This window comes from Camelus dromedarius, chromosome 20 (genome assembly GCF_036321535.1).
Source record: "Camelus dromedarius isolate mCamDro1 chromosome 20, mCamDro1.pat, whole genome shotgun sequence".
NCBI lineage: Eukaryota > Metazoa > Chordata > Mammalia > Artiodactyla > Camelidae > Camelus > Camelus dromedarius.
In genome coordinates, this window is record NC_087455.1 from 15,048,167 (window position 1) to 15,071,026 (window position 22,860).

At 39.9% G+C, this 22,860-nt stretch overlaps 1 long non-coding RNA gene across 2 annotated transcripts in view; it reads right to left on the reverse strand.

Moving 5' to 3' along the window:
* LOC116148926 (uncharacterized) overlaps positions 1-22,860 on the reverse strand; it is a 48,567-nt gene that overhangs the window by 20,208 nt on the left and 5,499 nt on the right. Inside the window, exons 3-4 of one of the 2 annotated variants that reach the window (XR_004132518.2) lie at positions 21,572-21,722; positions 7,019-7,083 (exon numbers count right to left, since the gene is read on the reverse strand). This is a non-coding gene — a long non-coding RNA (uncharacterized LOC116148926). Of the gene's footprint in view, positions 1-7,018; positions 7,084-21,571; positions 21,723-22,860 lie in introns of those variants that run through there. The other variant, XR_004132519.2, reaches the window with a different exon arrangement.

Sequence of the window (22,860 nt, forward strand, 5' to 3'; positions counted from 1 at the left end):
CCTCATAAAGCTGGCCTCAGTGTGTTGACTATGTGGTCTTCATCTGCAAATTTACCCTTGGGTGTTACTAGAGTGGAAGAGAAGAAAGACTAAATGAACCCAGGGGGCAAAGCTCAACCCTCCTGCAAATGTCCCCATTGATTCTGTCAATGTTGGGAAACTCCGGGAGATCTGGGTTTTTAACTTCTTAGAGTCTTGAAGGGGTGTGGGTGATGCTAGGTGAACTTCTGACTCCTGACTGCTGCTGCTTTGTATACTACCTGGCTGGAAAAGGATCGTTACGGGATAGTTCTGCAAAGCAAAGTGTGATGTAGCTTCCTTCTTTCTTTCAGACATTGAGGAGTGGGAAACAGGAGAAGGGCTGAAGCCTGGAAGAGCACACAGGACCGCTGGAGCAGTAGTTCTCCGGCTTAGACGCACACTGAAAGAATCTGGAAAGCTTTAAAAGTACAATGATGCCTGGGTTTCCTTCCCAGAGATTCTGCTTTGATTGGTCTTGGACATGGCTTGGACCCTGGGCTTTTTCAGAGTTCCCTAGGTGATTTTTGTGTGTAGCCAAGAATAAAACTCACTGATCTAGAACAAAGCTTAAAGTGAATACACACCTGTGGTAAAAGACAAGTTGAACTCTATTAAAGGGTCAAAGATTTAGGCAGCGAATAATGCCCAGTAAAGCAAAGGGTTGGGGATGGCGAAAGAAGTTCCTGCAAAATGATGCAAGAAAAACTAAGATTTGTAATAAGCAACCTGAGGTGCTGGAGTGATTATATTGGTATAAAGCTTGCTGTATGCATTTCTTCAAACACAATGATTGTTTACATACACATTACTGTTTTAATAAATTATTCCTTTTTAACAAAAAGGAATATTCAGTGCAATATTCTTTTGACATATTTAATAACGTGCCGTGTCCCCTCCCCCAAGATGTCCGTGTCCTGATCCCTGGAATCTGTGAATATGTTATTTTACATATGGCAAAAGGAATTTTGTCCATGGGATTCGGTTAAGGATCTTTTAAAATTGAAAGATTACCCAGGATTATCTGGGTGGGTCAAATATAATCACAAGGGTTTTTGTAAGATGGCAAGAGGGTCAAAGTCAGAAAAAGGAGATGTGATGATGGAAGAGGTTGGAGTGATGTTTTCTGAAGATGGAGGAAGGACGACGAAACTAAGAAATGCTGGCAGCCTTTAAATGCTGAAAAAGCTTTAAATGTGTTCAGAAGGAACACAGCCCTGACAACAACCTGATTTGAGCCTTGTAAGACTCATTTCAGACTTCTGATCTCCAAAAACTGTAACAAGTTCATGTTGTTTTAAGCCACTAAATTGGAGGTGATTTCTAACAGCAGTAATAGGAAACGAGTACCCTTTGTTTTTAGAAAGACTAGCTCTTTAGACCACCTCCAAAAAGCATCCATTTACTTTGAAGCTAATAACTGAATTGCATCCACAGTGCTTAGGAGGAACTAGACAATGGAGTGCTAGCTCAGCCAGGCAACCCCATAAAATGCTGGCAGAAGTCCAAACAGCCCAGTCGTTGTAGAAGAGCCCAGGACTTGGATTCAGGGCAGCTATTTTGGATAAAATGCACCTGGAAACAAATGGAAACAAATTCCATTACAGTTAACTCACCAGCCATGCCAAATCTCCTGTAGGTATTCAGACCAGACCAGAATGGCTCTGCTAGAGGCTTTCAAACTTGGCTGCACAGTGGAATAATCCCTGAGGAGCTTTTAAATATTCCGATGCCTAGGTCACACCCTGAACAAATTAAATTTGAAACTCTGGGGGTGGGACCAGCATTCTGTGTTGTAACAAATCCTCCCTAGCAGTGGTTCTCAGTATTAATGCACGTACTAACCACCTCAGGATCCTGATAGAAAAACCCCAAGGTTCTGTGTTTCCAGCAAGCACCCAGGTCACGCCAGTGACAATACCTTTGATTAGCAAAGTGACATAACCTCCCTTTCCTCTGTGAGACCTTTCTCAGCTAACTGGCAATCTAGGAAGATTGGCAGGCTTAGAGATGATTGTGAGTTGCTGGTGAAAAGCCACGTATGACTGCATTTAGCTCTGCACTTCTTCTGGTCTGTGTTGCTTATTGCTTAATCCTACAAACATTAGTTTGTAGCTACCAGCTATGCATTACCACTAAAAGGCAAGAAATTATCAAGAATTTCTTTTTTAATCTTGTAATGATGTATGCGTATATAGTATTGAAGAATCTCCAAATTAATTCTTCTGTTGGTTCTCTATCCCTCGGTATATCAGTTTTATAAACAAAACAAAATTCAGTAATTGTACTCCAAGTGGCAGTACGTAATACAGGAAATTAAAAGCCTATACAAATATTGAAGAGGTTAGGAAAGCTGCTGCCTGAGTTCCTGACATCAAGAATGATCAGATCTAAGGAAAAACATGATGATCTCAGTTGCCTGCAGAACCCATGTCTGTGACTCCCAGGAGTCTGCTGAAAATCCACTGTGAACTTCAGGAACATCAGGAGAGCCTGCCCCTTGACATCAGCCGCCTGCAGCAGCAAAGCACCACCGTGGCACTCTGGTCCACTCTCTGCCCACACGTCTCTTTGCAGCTGAAGCTGGGAATAATGGCTTCATTCACCTTCTAGATCTCATAAGCACACCTCTCCGTTGGCAAATTCTATCAGAGGAGAGATGTCTGGGAGACGCAGCCCCAGATCTTTCCCTTGGGATGTTGAGGAGACTAGAGACAGGTGTGACAATGCCAACAACAACAGCTGCCACACTCAGCTCTGCGGCTCAATTCAGCAAAAACTACATGCTTAGATCCTGCAAGGGACTAGGCAGTGGGGAAACAGGAGGTGAAGAAGAGGTGATGCTTCTCCCCCAGGCTTTCCCAGCCTGGTACGGGAGTCAAGACATACAAGAGCAACCATGCCAGACAGATTTAAAGTGCACTCCTGTGACACTCCAGTGTAATTGCTTAAGAAGCTATCCATGTCAAAAGGATGTGCCCGGCTTTATTTTAAACGCCCAGTCTCACTCAGATTTGGATCATTTGGGATCTTGTGGAAAACCCTGCATTTTGTCAGTCCCTTTACTGCCATACAGGAAAATGAGTTCATCAAAAATATTGAAATAGAAAAGCGGAAAACAAATAAAAAGAGTTTAGTTTTAGGCAAAGGCATAGATAGATCCACAGCTTTCATCCAGAATTTTGTCTTCTTGGTCATCATTAAACTGCGCGTCTGTTAGTGTTCAAAGCACCTACCAATAGGGCAGGTAATACACAACGGTAGACCAGCACGTATGAGTTTCCCTTTCATTCAATATAGGTTTATCAAACACTGATAAAAATAATGATGGTTATCACTGTTTAGGGTATTGCCTGTTACCTCCATTACTTACTCCGTTACAAAAACCCTAAGAATTGTCCTTGGACCCATTTTACTGTATCTTCTTAAACACTGAGCTATGATACTTCCACTTTATGACAGGCCCTGGGGTACAGGGTACAATTTCTAGGAGCTGGGATACAAAGGAAACACATGATGTTCCCAGCCCAGAGTTTACAGACTAATTTCTTTAAAGTATCTGAATATTTTATTATTATAATTTTTTTTCAGGCATTCCCTTCAGACGTAGTAGTAAGAAATGCATTATTATCAGTAAATTGGGAAAGTCTATAAAGCTCCTTTGGTTTCAATAACTTAAAAAAAAAGAATTTGTATGCTATAAATCATAGGCAGCAACTGTATTTTGAAACTATGCAGGCTGCTAATAATTCTTTGAGCTCGGAACTCCTTGGAGTAACTGTAGGTGAGCCTATGACCTGCATTTGGGACATCACAGCAAGTGAACTGGTCAAGAACTTAGCATTAACACATAGAATTTTCCTGCACAGAATGGCCAGCCTTGTCAAATATCCTTGAATGCTCTAGAAATATTCACGGGGTGTCTGTTACCCATTCATACATATTTGATGCATCCTTTAGGAAGCAACCACTGTGTCTTAGACAGACAATTGCTGACCCCGTAACACTCTATATAGCTGAATCTTTGGCGTACACATTGAATTTTTCTGGAATTGTCTGCAGTCATCTGGATGTGTCACCACTGGATTGACTGAATCTTTTGGGGAAAGAGATGTGGGACAGATATTTGCATAGCATCTATTTTCATGGCTCCCACTCTGAACTGACACTAACATAAGAGGTGGAGGGTCTTGTGCTAATACAGGAGATCTAGGGGTTGTATTTTATAAACCGTGGCAAAAGTTAGGTTCATTGACATTCACTTATTTTTTTTGAATTTTAGTCTATTTATTTTTGCCATAATTTAAAGGCTGTCTTTGGAAAGCCAAAACTATAAATTAAGAAGCAAAAAATAAAACAAACCAAAACCGCAAACCTGATTTGTTTTCTCAATGTGTCTTCAAAAGTTTTTGCATATAGAGATCTTTGAATTGTGTGAATGCTGCCAGTTTTATGTGCATGCTGAAGTTTTACTATGCTTCAGTTCTCTCCTACCTGCTGGGGAGACATACACACTCTTCAGCACATAACAATATTCTGCATTTGTTTTCATAGCACTCACATATACTTTTTCATGACTGATATGCATTTGTCCATATAATTTAATCTAGGCTAGACTGTGCTAACTCCAAATTTGTCATTTTAATAAAACAAAAACTTATTTCTTGTCCACCTGAAGTCTAATGCCGATGAGTAGAAGCTCTCTTTCATCCAGTGACTCTGGGGTCCAGGTTTGCTCCATCTCTGATGCCACTGAGAACAAAATCACCCATCCAGGCACTTAGCCTGGACACTGAGAACTGAGCCACACCTCACTGTTAAATTACCATAACTTCGGTATTCACGCTTATCATTAGCATTTCTTATTCTACTCCTGTCCTGGGAGAGCAAATGGTTTGATTGTTCATTACAGGAACTTCCCCAAAATCCCGTCATTAGAAAGTATCAACAGACCGTAACCTAAGATTTTTTCACACCTTTGCCTCAAAATCTTTCCCTTGCTTGTTTTCACCAATCCTGGACTAATCAATTATGATTGTGAAGTTGTCTATTTTACAGGAGCAGGCAATGAACTCAGCTTTATCTTGTCAACAGTTGTGTGGGTGATGGGTGAGGAGTCAGTTTTTCAACAGAACCATCATAACACATTGCTTCCATGCTGGGAGAAGGGTCGGATCAAGAAGGCAAACGGACCCTTTATATGCTTCAGACTCGAAACCACACATACTTTTCACTCACATTGCATTTGCCAGAATTCAGTCATGTGGTAACAGCTTTCCTACGAGAAAAGCCAGAAAATATTACCTTCCTGGTGCTGTGGCAGATCAAGTGGTGTAGAGAGCACACAGCATTGCTTCTGCCACGACGTGATAATAATACAACCATACAAGCTGACATTTACATAACACTCACACTGTGCCGGGCACTGGCCTTACTCCTTTACACAGTCTAATACATTTAATTCTCACAGTAACTCAGTGAGGCGGGGTTTTACTATCTCCTGTTTTTCAGACGAATAAACAATAATACAGAGAGATTAAGTTACTTTCTCAAGTTCATGCACAGTCAGATCATGGTGTAGACTCACAATTCCACACAAGAAAGGACACAGATGAGTCTGGCTTCTCATCTTTAAGCTATGCTGCCTCATGTAATGTAGGGGAAAATCCCAGTGTACGTTTCACACACATGGCACCCCTAACAATCACAAAACAACAAAAAAACTCTTCACACATTATATTAATAAGAGTATTTTAGTATTTAGTATTTTCTATTCAAATGTTTGTTTAAAATTTTAATAACTTTTTATTAAATAGTTTTCATTTAATAATTTTTAAATGATTTTAATTATGAAATAATTAATTATCACTATTCTGTTTATATGTGCAATACTGAAGAAGTTTCCTTTCAGGCAATGGAATGTGAGCCACCATATGAGTAGATACTCATACAGCTTCCCCTTGAGATGCATGACTGTCCTATCTCTTAGGAAGTCCTTCAAATGCACTGGAAGGTTAATCTTTTGATTTAAAAGTCTCAGGAGGGGGGAAAAAAAGGCCATGGAACTGTTATTAATTTTCCCTGTAGTAAAGGATTTTGGAATTCAATATTTCAAAGGGATTTCTATGGCATGAACTGAGTCGCTGTTAAGACTGAAGTTTATACCAGAGCCTCTGTGCAGTGAGAATGTTCTAATTTTCCCCAACTGATTGGGAGCCCAAGGGGAAAAATACAATAGCAGATGTGGAGAGCCACCCGGGAGCATCTTTGGACCAGAGTTAATGTGTCTCCGTGATGAATCCGCCTGTTAGTAAATACACGACCAGTTGTCCCAGAGTTAAAGAAGCTTAAGATGCTATTAAAAAATGAATGCACCATAGAGGATTCATTGGGAAAATATATTGCATTTAATTAAGTATTCCTGGTTATCTAAGCCTCCCACTCACAAAATAAAAGTTGTCTGGGGAAGCTGCAACAGCCCAGTCGATAACTGAGCCATAGCTGAAAAGTAGATGAAGTCCAAATGCTATTTGAAAAGAAAAAAAACTGCCTTTTGTTGTCCAGTTATGTAGGCTTGAGACATTTGTCATTCCAGAAGAAGGTGAATTCCATGAACAACACAGGTGGTATCAGTACAAACGGCAAACTGGAGGTCAAGATGAGATGGGAGAAGCTGAAACGTCTTTGTCTCATAGGTCTATTTTTTTCTAACAGTTCTTAGAGGCAGATACAGAAACCCAGACTGGATAAACTGAAGCAGTGTCTAAGGATTTACTCAGAGCAAATCTCAGAGCTCTTTAAAACATGGGCATTCTGTATCGTATTTGGAGGCAAGGATACCAGCGTTGCAATGAACTTTGTAGCTGAACTCAGAAACAAGATTTAATGAATAAGCACTTTCATCTTTAGTTTCCTGTTTTGCTCATTTTAAAAATATGTTCTGATTTTCATGGTCTATATACAATCCACACTTTGTAAATACCATATTACTTACCATTTGGCAGTATTTTTTTTCCTTGGCTATTGGTGTTATCTTCATGGCCCATCAATATTTGTATAAATGTTCTATAAGAACAGAAAAACTGTATTTGTTTTTCTCTCCAAAGCAAAACGGCAGACATTTGGTACCTATCTAAATTCATCCCAATGAAAGTCAGAGGTTTTCACAATGTGGAGTTTTCACAATCCAATAGAAGACAAGACAGAGACGATGTCTACACCTCTGTGTGTCTTTTTTACTCACTCCTCTTAGCAATTTCCTTTGGTTGAGCTCCCATAGCATGACAGAGACTAGCATCCCACACTTCCCTGACATTGGGATTTTATGACAATTGGCCATTGTAACCAAACTGACTGGAGCCTTAAATCATGTCTGATTCTTCAGTCCATAAAATAACACAAATAACCAGATGCAGAAATCAGACCACTTTTATCAGAAAGGAAATTCTAAACACAAAGAATTTTATTCTGATAATGAAATATATTTTTGTTGACGCTCTCTTGCTGGGTGCCCATACTAGACATGCCAGTACAGTGGTTCTCAAACTTTAATCTACATCAGAATCACCATGAGGGCTTAAGTCATAGATTGCTCTGTCCCATCCCTGGAATATCTGACTGAGTAGATCTGGGACAGGTCTTGAGAATTTGCATTTCTAACAAGTTTCCAGGTGATGCTAATTTTGCTCGTCTGGGCAGATTCTAAGAACCACTACTTTAGTATCCATATTCTAGCGCTCCAAATACCTTCTTCAAGGCCAATGCACCCTTCCCCACTGCCCCCCACCAAGTGGTACTGTTGGCTGACTGATCTTGCATAGTTGTGACGTTTGTTGGACATTGCTCTCGGCCTCTTCCAATTTTTTACCTCTCTGAGAACTTGGCATAAAGCAAGTTACATGCTGAAGGAGGGAAATAAAGGTTTTCCCAACTTGCCTCAATTTGAGGTCACCTAAAGGCTCATCCCAGTTACAGAGCTCACCATAGGATAGCTGAGGTCTCAGTTTCAACTGCCCAATGGGCCAGTTTTTCCCCCTGCTTATTCCTACATTACTCACTTCCTTACAGATATATCTCCCCAGACCACTCCCCAATAACCTTTTGCACAAAACTCATCTCAGAATCTGTTTCAATGAAATCTATTATAAAACAGCATCAAACAATATTTTGCACCAAAATTGTTTGAATTGCTGTTCTAAACACAGTCCAGGCGTCCCAACAGTCACACTGACCTCTATGAGTTCTTCTATCATTGAAAATCATGCCTTTCATCATCTGGTCTGAGAAACATATTATTCAACTCTGTTACTCTGTTTTGTCTTATCAGGTTCCATCCTGTACCCAAGAATTCCTCTTAAGCATTAGGAAAAAGACTTATTCCATATAAAGATAAAAAACACTGAAAATTTTGCATTATTTAAAGGCACAGCTCTCTTGCCACAGGTTTCTCTGCTCAAGCTAGACTTCCTGTTTATGATAATTTGATGGTTAAGAAGTATTATAGCTTGAAATTTTCTACTTGTTAACTCAGGGTTCAAAACTACTTGTTGACAGAAATGCTAAAAATACTATTCAAAGTCACAAAATCCTATTTGTCCTTTGCTGATCTTCTTGGTTTTTTCCTACAATAACCAAGTATTTCACTTGTGAGAATAAATATGATGATAAGGAAAGCTAGATAAGGTTATAGGGAAAAGATGATACACTTTTATTTCAATAAAACATTATATAAAAATACAGATAACATAGTAGGCATCACAATTTTTTCCTAGTTTACATCCTCTAAAGCTATTTTAGATTTTCCTTGTGTATAAGTCAAATTAGCTGTAAACATACTGTTCCTAGATGAAATGGAAAATGAAAAAACACCAGTCTCTTTGAATTTGGTTAGAATGAGAAATAATTTAACCAATAATTTCCTTAAAGAGTAAATGGCAGGATGAAACTCCCCTTCTCCACAACTTGTTTAGAGTTGTGCTCCAAGTTCTCTTTTGCATAGTGGAAACTTCCTGGTTGGTCAAGAGAATATACAGAAGTGTTAGAAACTGCCTTCATAAGCTTGTAGAGCTTCCAAAATAGACATTTTCCTACCCAAAGACATAGCAAGAAGTAGGAAGCTTATTCAGAGAAGAAAAGAAATTGATAGAAGCAGTGTCTGAGAAAGAAGTCAAAAAGCAGAGCTGTAGAAAATCAGAGGCATGAGGTCGAGTCACTTTGGCTTATCCCAATTTCTTCTGTGAGACCTTGTGTTAACTACCTACTGGGCAACTGGTACCTGCTGTGAACTAAATGTCAGCAATTCACAGGATTCTGCTGTGCTAGGATGTAGAGCCCCCTCCATTCATCGCATCTCTGAGTGAATGTGCTCTGCCAAGTGGACATACCGGGAGGGAGAAAGGTCAAGTTCATGGTAGAGTTTCAGATGTGATTCTGGATGTCATTTCAGCCAGGTGAAGTGCTTTCTTTCATACCTTCTGCAAGCCCTACATCTCTGCATGCCCTTTGCCCCGACTATGTATTTTACAGTAGCTGGCACTCCACAGCAAGGCGCCATCAATGTCAATTGAAGCAGGCAAGATGCTCCTTATGATTCGGAGGGTACAATCCACAGGAGGCAAGTACTGGGCAAGGTAAGCTATGAAGATTGTTCCACTGCTTGACTACAGGGAGGCAGCCAAGGCTACTGTGACTCAGAACAGATGACTACTATGATCAGAAGTTTGAGATGTACGACTCTGAGAATTGAGTCTCTCTCACTTTCCATGCCAGTCCAAGAGGCAAAGCACTTGTGGTCTAGTAGAAAGCCATTGAAACTGAGAGCAGATGTCATGTCTCAAATAGAGACGATACGCTCTTAGTGTAGACACCCACTGCAGGTCAAGTCATCTTAAAACTGAACACAGCACTTCATAGATTACTTTGACATCCAGCACATGTTTGTTGAGAATCAACCGTCCATTAAGATTTTTAGAAAAGACATAGTAAGACATGGGCTCTGATTTCAGGAGCCTATAACTCAGTAAGAGATCTAAGACAACAAAATGGTCATATCACAAGGTGGACCTGGATGAGAATATCACAAGAGTAAAGGAGTTAAAATGAGGGTGAAACCATCCCAAGAAAAGAACAGTTACATTTTTTAGGCAATACTTGAAATGTGGTAGTAACCGTTTTCAGGCTGTAATAGAAAAGAACAAATCTGACTCCATACTTGATCTGTTCCTTTGGCTTTAACCCTGTGCTCTGTTTCCTGGGCTGGTTCTCCATCTTTAGTATAAGAATGTTGCCTAGAGCCTGAAATATACAGGATAGCCTGTTCTTAAGTCTCTGATCTTTAAGGGTATTAAACATTTTTGTATTTATATAAAGATAAAAAACTGCAGAATAGAAAATAACATTTGTTTTGTTGCAGGTTTACAGGAACACACGACCTAACCCACCTTAGCTACAAGAACAAAGCATTCCAACACCAAGAAGTTTGCAACAGGCATCCCCCCTTTTTTAGTATAAAAGGAGTCTGAATTCTGACTTGGGGAAGATGGCTCTTCAGCACATTAGTCTGCCATCTTCTCCGTCTGCCGGCTTTCCGAATAAAGTCATTATTCCTTGCCCCAACACCTCGTCTCCTGATTTACTGGCCTGTCGTGCAGCCAGTGGAATGAGTTTGGACTTGGTAACAAGACTACCCATGTACTCATCCACTTAACATACACTCACTGAGCATTTAGCATGTACAGGACATGGCGCTAGGTCTGGGGATACAGTGATAGAGTAAAGTGAAATGTACTGGAATTAGTGTTTGCCCATCTGGGCAAAGTTAACCTCAACAGTTTGTTGAAATTGTGATATACCACCCCTGAAAAATATAGTACGCTAAGATGGAATGAGCTGCCCTGGAAATATTTCTTAAAATTTTTTTAAAAACTTCTTTGGGAGCAGGTAAATTTTAGTAGATATTCATAATCTGTACTTCTTGCCTAAATAGGTCATAATATAGAAAGTGACTGATATTCCCAGTCCTGCTGATCAGAAACCAATAACCGTAACAGATACCATTTTTATCCACTCTTTATGTCACATGCCATACTAGATAACAATCTCTTTTGATTTCCCTAGCAACTGTTTGTGGTAAGAATCATTACTGGCATTCTCCATCTGAGCTGAGACCCTGGGAAGTTAAATAACTTACAAAATTCATATAGTGAGAAGGAGAAAGTGGGATGCAAACCTAGGTCTGTCTGTTTCTTTGGCGAGCTGATGCCTGACTCCCCACAGAATCCCGTTGGTGCTACCCCAGTTCTTTCACACTCTTCATCTGGGATTTGTTAAATTTCACTCCTCTGAACTCAGTTCCCACACAACGACTACTGACTTGGCCCACTGTTTTTGCCTTCCAATGATACTCTTTCCTGCCTGTGAGTTTTAGGTAGAAAGAGTGGGAACTTTACTTGCAAGGATGATATTCAAGATAGTTTAGTATGGACTATGGTTCAAACCTTGGCTAACCAGAAGAATGCTTGACCTCCAAAAAGACACTAATAATAAACAAGCAGTGTGGCCATACTGATGTGGACACCAGTGGAAATCAACTGTGCCTGGCACATGCCTAGATCACGGTTAAGCGTTTCCATTTAGGCCAAATCCTTCGCAGACTACCCATTTTGCTTGCTTCATGGGACTGTCATGAGCTGTCATGGGTCTCCTACCCTCCTACTGAATACCTCCTGCTCTATCTTTACCTTTTACCCTATCTTTACTGTTTATGGAGATGTTTTACTTGAGGGGAGGGGATAAAATATTTATCTTTAAATGGGTTACCCTACCAATGGGTATGTACCCACTGCTCCAGAAATACAAAAATAGCCGAACTGCAAAGAAACAGGCTGGACAAAGAATGCACTAAACAGCTTGAAACAATGAATGCCCGACTTTTAAAACGAAGTCTCAAGTTTGAGACTATACATTGTATAACAAAGCAGCTGGGTGACAGCTTTGTCCATATTTTAGTTTGTTCATCATGACAAAGGGAACTTACTCATAATATTGTTAGGAACTGAAACCAGCAAGAGGAAATTTGGATATATATATATATATTTTAGTATACCATGTGCCTGCCTCTGTACTAAGAACAAACGCTTCTTTAAATCTCACAACAACCCCATTGCAACCATTTTTCAGATGTGGAAACTGAAGCACTGGGAAATAGAAGAACCAGGATTTAAGACCAAGGAGTTTCACTCTAAAGTCCGTATTTACCACAATGTTTTACTGTTTCCCATCACACAGAGGCTAAGAACTCATAAAATATATGGTTTCAAAATGGAAACACTGGTCAAAATTCTTTTTGGCCTCCATTACAACAAGAAAACAAAACAAAACAAAGCCTCCTACTTTAAAAGAAAAGCTCTTTAACAATTAACCTTGGCCATTTGTCCAGCCTCATCTATGGCCATTCATTCTCCTACCATGAGTTTCATGCTCCACCTATTTCAAATACGTCATGTCTTCTTGTACCTAAATTTCTTTGTAGCTATGTTTGCCTCTTCCCGGGGTACCCTCACCTGCCTTATTTCCAGACCTTACTCTAATAGTTATCGCCTGTGCCATCTCCTTCCTGAAGCTCCCGTGACTGCCTTCAGAGGCAAATCTAGGGGTTCCTTCATCCATATTCCCATTGCACCTGGTATATATTTGCCTGAATGCAGCATTTCCCACGCTATACGTTTATTTGCCATGTATACGGCCGCCTTCCCAGTATACTCTAACCTCCTGGAGGGAAAGGACTGCCTCTCTTTATTCCTTGCCCATAGTAGATAGCCAGTAAGTATTTATAGAATAAATGACGGAATAAGCAGTTAATTAATTAGATCAGCAGGCATGCTTTCTGTCAGTAGTAATCAGAAACCCAACTCAAAGTAGTTTAAGTAGTAAAGAAATAGTTCAGCTTATATAAAAACATAGAAGCAGCATTGTCTTTGGTTTCATCTAGGAGCTCACTGCTATTACCAGTTTCTAACCAGCTTCCTTGTCTTCCTGTGGGTTCATCCCAAGGTTGAGCTTCCCAAGCAGTCACAGCATGGCTGTCTACAGTTTCTAGAGCTACACACATACTTTCCTGTATCCAGAAAATTAAAAAATGGTATCTTATCACAACCCACAGAAAACCTGCCAGCTTCACTGTGAATAACCTAGCTTTCTTAGGACGAAGAAAATCCCTTGTCCTGGTTAATTTAAGCCTCGTTAAATGTCCATTTCTAACCTGAACATTGCAGCAAAAGCGATAGGATAAGCTTATGCAATTAAGATTCACCCCCAGAACTGGAGACAAGTCCATTCCATCTCAACTCTGTGGGTACTGTGTAATAAAGATGGTATGGAGTGGATCCTGGGGGGCAAAGTCCATGACACGTATGATGCATGAATGGAGTTTTCTACTCTGAACAATCGCATATGCTCATTTTTAGTAGTATAATGACGCAACATTCTTCTGCTGTCATTTCAAAATTGTCTGTGACAAGCCATCTTCTGATACCAACGTCTGATTTCTTAGTATAACATTCTACTAGCTCTTCTGCATTCAGGAAACTACAGCAAGTCTCCATTGTCTCTACTTCACTGACAAGTAACCTCAAACCAGCAGTTTTAGCAACTGACCCAAGGATTCTTCCCCAAATCAGAAGAGATCCAAATTTCCCAGGGGGTGTCTGCGACAGAAAGGAAGTTGCTATTAACTGAATGACTCACATGCTGAATCACAAAACAAGAACCATTTGGGGAAAGGTCTGTAACTTCAGAGTGTGTTTCCAGTTATGTACACCCTCAGGCCCTTTTGGGAAGAAGCCAACACCAGCTGACACCACCATAGTAGCATCCTCAGTGGCGGGATGATAATGGCTCACAATCCTGGGATCCCTCCACCCTTCTTAGTTTTTTGTTCTTGAAGCTCCCAGGGATATATCATCCTCTGGGAAAGCTCAGATGGAGACAGGAATTTCCCAAGTGCCAGAAACCCAGATTGTCAATGAAAGTTTCAAGGAAAGGCCAACAATTCTCTCCGGGAATGGCATTTGGAACACCCCTCCCAGAAACTGGATAGCCAATTATTTCATTTCCTTTCTCCTTCCTAATAATTATGCATGACTTTTTATCACCCTAAAAAAATGGATATTTATTTGTGCTATGATTCAAATATTCTGATGTTGAGAGTGATCAAAGAAATTTTAGCTCAGTGAAAGACAAAACTTGGGAGATTAAGCTAAAATTAAAGACTGAATGTTGAAAGTGTTTTTATTTTTTTATGCAGGTTTGGTATTCTGTGATGCAGTGAGTAGTCAACATTTTTCCATTTTAAACACATCCATCAAAAATCCCCAAAGTGCTCCACCCATTTCATTATTCCATTCATTTATCTATCCATCCATGTACGTTTTCATTTCATGAGCACAAATTCACTAAAGGTCTTTCATGTGCCACACACCAGCATATCCACAATGGGTCCTTCCATGAACTAGCTGACTTGGCTACTGACCTCAAGGAACCAAGTCTAAAGCCCTGTTTCTCCTCCTAGCCATTCTGTGAAGGGACTCCTTCTTCATTTAACATGAGAAGGGGGACTGGTGGGAAGGAGGGATCTAATTGTGAGTTAGGAGTCTGTGTTACTGCCATAGCAACCTTCATTTCCCCTTGGATCAGGTCCAGTTCTCAGGGGGCAAAATTCCCTTGACTGTAAGCATCTCAAGTGCAAGTCATCTCTACTAATAATTCTATCCAGAAGAATGCCTGACCTCTAGTAGGAACATAGTAAATGATGAGCACAACTATGGAAATCAAGGCAGAGGTAATAAGATAATTAGCTACTGGTAATACAGCCCCATTTTCTGCTTAATTTACATCTCTGGCTAGGGGTCTTCTGAATGGCTTAGAGCTATTTCCTTCAAGTATTGATACATGCCCAGCTTTGGCAAAGGTATTGATACTGTTAGCCTTAATTCTATCACAGGCTCCATTTAAAGGAATACCCTAATTTAGTAAGTCGATTTATTTTAAATATCATCCTGTCACCTCAGACATCTACCTTTGACGCCAAAGAATCAATCGAATGTCTTTTTCCCCCCAGTTCTTCTTTGCCACAAATTAAACTGGCTTTCTCACTGCTTAATCACTGTGAGTGTCTGCTCGCCTGATACAGACAGACTCGGGAGTTATCTACATTTGAAGATTCAGCTGCACTTGTGGAAGGGGGAGCGAGCTAGGAAAAAGAGGGAGGGAAATAAGAGAGGTTTTTTCCCTCTCCGTGGAGCAGGGACCTTTACAATGCACCACAGTGTGTGAACAGAGCTACGTGCTGTGATACCATTTAGCAATAATGGATGGCTTGTGCTGCCCAGACTTAACAGGCCAGTGAGCAACATCAGGCTGCAGATGGAGTGCTCTAAGACTGCCATGCACTAAAAAAAGGATAAAAAATAAAATTGTCTATGGCTATTGTCGACATATTTACCCCTTGTTTAGGGATTCCCATGGCAACGGAAAGCTCCGATCCCCTAGAGGAGGTGGGAAATCTGCAGTTAAAGGAAGAACTTCTTGCCCAGGGACTGAAGCCTATCTGTGTGCTACCACCCCCTCTAGTGACGACTTGGCGAATAGCGAGGTTTTTCAGTTTCCTTTGGCATCAACTCAGCACCATATGTCATGGCTCTTAACACTAAAAGCGTAATATTGTCATATTGAATTAGTATGACTTATTTTTGAGGAGGCTTCTAAAACTTCATTGTTTTGAGGCTTTTAATGCTTGCTTTCCAATGTTTTGTTTGGTTTCCATATTTTAAACTAAATCTAGGAAATATTCAAGTTGCTGGCTTTAGCCAAACTTTTCCCTGTGAACTTACTTCTATACCCCATGTTTGGGAAACCAGATAGAGAACGAAAACAACTGCCATGGAAGGAGCGGCTAGGATCTCTGAGGCCAGTGTCTTTTCTTTTTTGGTAGAGGGGCTGCCGTATAGTTAGAATTTTAGGGGTGCTCAGGCATACTACTTTTTCTCTACCCTGTCCCCTACAACCTCCCTCTCTCCTGTCACCTATGACAATGGTCATGCAAAGAACTCATATCCAGACCACCCAGAAGTTCACTATGCTGCAGGGGCAGAAATCTTCACCCAAAACGTGCAAAGTGAAGGAGCACAGTAGAGATAAAACAAATCTCAATCCATCCACTCCAACTCCTCAGTACCCTTGCAGATTCCAGGGGTAGACCCTACCTATTCAAGAATTCAAACTCAAGTCCCACCCCCTCATTTTCTCTCTCTTCTGAAATTGTATAGCCCTTTCTTTTTATTTTTACTCCTTCTTTGGGTATCATGAACTGTATTTTGCTATTAATATTCTTTACATGTGAATTTGTCAAGTATTATCAACTCTAATATGTGCTCCTTGGGAACAAAGACCTTGTTTTGTTCTTCATTTGGTTTCCATTGTCCAGTTGATTGGGTTTGTTTTCATACACAACTTGGTAAGGTAATACTTGCAAAGAGAGACATTAGCCAATGAGAAATCCATGTTTGAATCATGATCCAGATTCCTAGAGGATCAATCCAGCAAGACATAATACCTAGAGACACTCAGAGACTGAGCAAAAAATAGGCGAAGGGAACTTCATCTTTATTGTACTGGCTATGTCTAGATACACTAAGCAAGAATTCCCTATATCATAGGTTCCTACTATATCTCAATGTCGTAGATGTAACTTTTTCTTTACAGTTGGGAAAACTGAGTCTCAGAAAGGTTAAGTAACAAGTTGGACGCCACAATGTTACCAACTGATGCTAACAGATTTCAAAATAAAAGTACTTCTAGTGTATCTCCCTGACTTTAAAAGAGGAGTTCTCAAGCTTCCACTGAAGAGAAGCTACTTTTGATATATCTGGTATTTCGGATCCTCAGGGAAGAAGCAAAGGTTCTGAGAGAGAAAGTTGCTAATGTTTGAGAAGGAATAATGGTTCCTATACTTCTGACTCTAGTGAAAAATCAACCCTAAAATGAAGCATAGGAAAGAGGCAGAAGTAGATACCCAGGCAAGCTGAAGATCAACTGATATTTCTAGGTCTGTGTATTGTGGACTTGCAATCAAGAACAGAATTTTCATGATATTTCCATAAAAACACTAATATAATGAGCTGAAAGAAAGAAAGAAAGAAAGAAAGAAAGAAAGAAAGAAAGAAAGAAAGAAAGAAAGAAAGAAAGAAAGAAAGAAGGGGAGAGAAAGGAACCTAGATCAAAAATATTTAATTCCTACATATGAAAATTCAGAATAAGCTCTGAGAAGTTCTATAATTTAATAATCAAGGGGAACAAAACTGTTTAATTTTGCTAAACATTGTATGTTCCAAGCACAAATAATCATAGCTCCTGTGTATCTGTTAATATTCTACCAAACTGTATCTATGAAACTAAATTTGGTATCACTGATCTTGAAGTAAGTATATGAAAATTCAAGGCAAGAAAGGAACATCTTAAGAAGCTGGACTTGGAAGCTGTGGACCAGGCAATAAGGAGATGCTGTGAAGGAAATTAGAGATAATGACCACCATAGAACTGCATACATTTAAATTATTCATATGAGGATCTTGTTTTGCTTTATAAAGTGTCATGAGGAAAAGGTACACATTAAAGAATCAGTTGCTTTTGTTGAGTACGTTTCATTATTTAATTTTAAGTGAGAGAAGGATTTTTGTTCTATTTGTTCTCAAAGTACTTTTAAAAAATTCAGCTTTGGTAATCCCCTCAGTACTCAGATTCAGAAAAGTTTCCATCCCGGGATCATTTTCGTTTCTCCATCTTTCTCCTTCCTCTTCCTTTTCTTCATGCCCTCCCTACCACCACCCTCAATTACACAATTATGGTCTGTTTTATGTCTAGAAGGGGCTTAATTTTTTTCAATTCCCCCTCTTTTTTAAAATTTCACTACTCCTTTCCATTCTCTCTGTTTTTCATTGTCTGTTTCATTTCCTGCAAGAAATCCCATTTTGACAGTGGTGGCAATTTTAACAAAAAATTTTGTGAGATTAAAAAAAAGACTTGAATTCTCCTCCTATCATTACTAGATAAAAGATCTTGAACAAGTGACTTAATACCTTTTAGTTTCAGTTCCTTTACCTGTTAAGTGGACTTTAAAAATGCCTGCTTTATCAGTGAAATTTTTGGAATATACTATATACATGTTAATATTCATCTTATATGTTATAAAATATAAAGTTCCAATCATGGCACCTGGTACATAGTAAGTGCTTAATATGCATTAATTCTCTCCTCAGAACATAAGGAAATTGTTTGGCATACTAAAGTCTTTTGTGGTTTGCTTATAACCACTCACTCAAGGAAGTTTAAGGAAATGGAAGCTCTATTTAATGAAGCAGGGGACTTCACGGAACCCAACAAGAAGTACGGCTAGACTAAATGTAAATAAAGGTTAGTCATCAGGCAGCTACTCTTTCTGTGTCTACAGCTCCCAGTTTCAGCTCAGATGACCAGCAGAAAGTACTCAGGCCTGTAGTTTAGTTCTCTTCTTTGAAATCTACTGAGATTCACCAAGACAGAAGCCTACGTTGTCATCTCTACAAAATGCCACCCACTTTCTCCCAGCCCACTAGATAAGCCAGTCAACTAGAGAAGTGATTTTGGTAGCTTTTAGGGGGAGATTTCAGTCTAAACATAGAGGGAAAATTCGTGGGCCATAGGTAAACATCTCTTTTTGGCAGAGGCAAATGGTTAATTCCAAAGAAGAACTGGATACTTCACGTTATCTTTGGTTCTTCAGGAAAATTTAAAGTTCTCTCCACTTTCAAACACTCTAGGGGTTTTTCTTAGTTTATATGGGGATTGCCAATATTTAGAGCTGGGCAGGTCATGTATGTAACTAAAATAAGCATCACAAAATCTGGGGCCAAGGGACTATTGTCTATCACTAATGAAGGCTATCGGGCTGAAGAATATAAGCAGGGCAATCAGAAGAAGAGAAGCAGAGTATACGCTGAGCTGGTACTATCAATCAATAAACCTTCTTTCCCTCTTAACCTCTTCAACCCATGACCCCCCATGGTGCTTTCTTGTCATGGTCCAGAAAGCACATTTAACAAGGACATGGGAGCAGCAATCCAGTTAACTTAACCAAAGTTCCCCTATTCTTGCATCTTAATCCTTGCTCAGCCATTCAATTTCCAGGTGACCTCTGGCATTTTTTGGAAAAGGGATTATAGCGCTGATGTATTAAAGAACTGCTAATGCCGCTTTTAAAAGAACTTTGAAACTATAGGGGAAGATAAGTAGTTGGCTGTAATGAGCTTGATCCTGATTTTTCTTCCACAGATTGACATTTATTAACAACTGGGATTAAGTCTATAATTAGAGAAGTGTAAAAATATTATGTCAGCTTTTGTTTTCATCTGTTCATCTACTAATTCAATATTTATTGAACATCTACTATATGTGAAGGCACTATTTTAAGGTTTGGTGATAAAAAAAGAGATGAATTTATAGCCACCAAGCTGTCAAGTTACTGAGGATCTGTAACAAGCCTCAGGTGGTAAACAATGTTTGCAATTTAATGCAACAGGAGAGACCATAGGTAAAACTATCAAGGTGCAGAACATGAAAAGGATCTCAGGCAAGGAAGGAAGGCAGAGACAATATACCAGGAAGGAAAACCAAGATTTGGAGAACAAATAAGAATTTGCCAGAAAGTGGGGTTGGGATCAAAGCAGTGGGCGTAGAGTGGGATAACTGAGTCTTTCAGAGGAGAGGAGGATGCATGTGAGAAAACTGCCATGAAAGAAACGTGGGGAAGAAATCCCAGATGTACTTGGGAGAGTGGCAGACTGTGAATGGACAGAAAGACAGGGCAGGGGATAGATCACAAAAAGCCTTACAAATTTTCTTTTGGAAGGTAAGCAAAGGATCAGACGCCAGTTAAAAGAAAGAAGGCAGCGTAGAAAGGATGTTTAATGGAAAAACCTGCCTTCCACCTTCTATATAGGGGAAAATCCATCTCTTCCCTGCTACGTCTTTTCGTTCCTGTGAGACTCCTTTATTCCTCACACAAAACACTTAACTCTGGTCACCAAGTGTGTGGAGGCTTTTCCCTGCACCACCAAGCAATTCTCAGATACCAGCAGGGTGTCCAAGAATTCAACTCAGTTCTGACACTATCCACCGGGAAATAGGCATCAGATGCCACAGGTTGAGGGTTCAGTCCCACAAGACTGCCCCACTCTCACTTCAGATGCTGGTCGCAAACCCAGGTTATCAGCTCTACTTCTGACCAACTGGCTCTAGACGGGGAGTCCCAACAACCCTTCCTTGGGTTCAGTTAATTTGCTAGAGCAGCTCACAGAACTCAGAAATATTTTACTTCCTAGATCACTGGTTTGTTATAAATGGATATAACTCAAGAACAGCCAGACGGAAGAGATGCACAGGGCAAAGCATGGGGAAGGAGTGTAAAGCCTCATGCTCTCCCCAGCCACACCTCCCTCCCAGCACCTCCATGTGTTCACCAATCCAGAAGCTCTTTGAACTCTGTCCTCTTGGGCTTTTGTGGAGATGTCATTACATAGTCATGATTATTTAAATAACTGGCCGTTGATGATTGACTCAAACTTCAGGCCCTCCCTTCTCCCTGAAGATGGGGGAAAGGGGACAGAAAGTTCCAACCCTCTAATCACGTGGTTGGCTCTCCTGGCAACCAGCCTCCTTCCTTGGGTGGGGTCCAAAGTCACCTCATTAGCACATTAACATAACAAGAGACACCTTTGTCGCTCTCAACACCTCGGAAATGCCAAGGGTTTTAGGAGTTGTGACTGAGGAACCTTGGACAAAGACCAAATATATGTGAGAAATGTATTTTGATCATCTGCATGGCCAAATATATATTTTTCTCATAAATCACGACATCTCAGGATGTTTCCCAAAGCAATATGAGAAGAGGAGAGAGAAGCACTAGACGAAAAGACAGCACGGATTTTTAAGACTAGGAGATACTTTGGGAGTTAGCAGGAGATGAAGAATTTCTTGCTTTCAAACATCTAGTATATTTGTGAAAACTCCTCTGGTGGGAATGATTGAAAGTATCCCTATATTTTTATTTTTTATTTTTATTTTTCAGATGACATTTTTAAAAAATTACACTCTGTTTCATTCAATAATAATTTCTGAGCTAATTGTCTTGAGGGAGTCTGTTCCTTCAATAGAAACAATTATGGATTTATTGTTGGTTCTTCTGCCCTGCAATAGTGAAGCTGATAACTATTTGACTAAATAAGATTGATAGTTCAAAAGGCTTGGCAATAAATCAGAGATGCTTTCCTCTGCCTCCATCATTTTCCTACTTTAAAAAAGATGAAGTTCAAATCTAAGAGCAAAGGATTTTAAATTACTGTACCCATTGGCCTCCTGTTGCTAAAGTTAGATGTCACAGGAAGAAAAGCTTATGCTGGTGTTCAGAGTTAGTCAGATCTTTCTTTGGAGGTTGAGGGGAGAAAAGAGATTCCTTAGGACTTACCATTTTACCAACAGAGCTTTCTGTCTGATCCTCAGATGCACTCATGATGAGGGATGCTGTTTTAGGTCGGCAGAGTAGGTACATCCATTACTGGTCAAGTCCTCCTGCTATAGAAACACCTCAAACATGTCAGATTCCTCATCCTCATTTCCTGTTAAAAAAGAGGAAGGTCTGTATCTCCAGGATCATTTCAACTGATTCTGTTTTTCATCGCAACTATAAATTGATCAATTATCCCCCTTTCTCAAGAAAGTGGAGTTTGTTATTCTGACATTGGTCCAATATTCCATACGTAGGAAAATGGATAATTAGGGAGAGTGGTTAGCGTGAGAGAGAACACTTATATAAAGATAGGATACTCATAAATAAAGCAGTACATGCAAACACTCAAGTTAAATACCACAATTTAGATCAAGTCCTCTGTAGTAGGTTTCTATGACTGGCAGAAAAAATCGCCACATGCTTGTTGGCAGAACAACACAAGCGTGTTATCTTAGAGTTCTGTAGACAGTAGACAGAAGTCAGACACAGGTCTCGCTAGGCTAAAATCAAGGTGTTGGCAGGGATGCATATTTTTCTGGAATAGGTAAATCCATTTTCTTGCCTTTTCCAGCTTCTAGGGGCCACCCGCATTCTTTCAGTCAGAGCCTCTTCCTCCATCTTCAAAACCAAGAACACTGCTCTCTCTGACCATTCTTCTGTATTCACATCTTCTGCCTTTCTTCTGTCTTCCTCTGCCTTATAGGACCTTTCTGGTTGCACTGGACCCACTGCATTATCAGGGTGATCTCCCTATCTGCTAGTTAGTCGTTTTACTTCAATAAGCAACCTTATTTCCCCTCTGCTATGCATCCACAGGTTCCAGGGATTAAGATACAGACATCTTTGGGAGGTCACTAGTCTATCTACCACATCCTCGTTCCTCCCAGAGTTCATAAAACCACACACACGATTATACAATTACCTGAAGAGTATGGGTTTTTAACTTCCTGAGGGAGTATGTAATTTTTTTTTAATATGAAGGATACTTTATATATGTTTATTCCAGTGTTCAAGCTCTATACAATACTGGTGGATTTATCAGGCAGCCCATACGTTTTAAGATTTTTTAAAAAACCAACAAAATAATGTGCTCTCTTAAGGCCATCCCTCTCGCCAGAAGAAAACTTTCTCCCAATCAATCTGTTCAGACTGTGTTTGCAGTTCAATCATCTCTATGCCAATATTGATTTCCTGAGTCTCTGTTACTCACCTTTTATTTTTTTTTTAAGACACGAGACTATGACAGG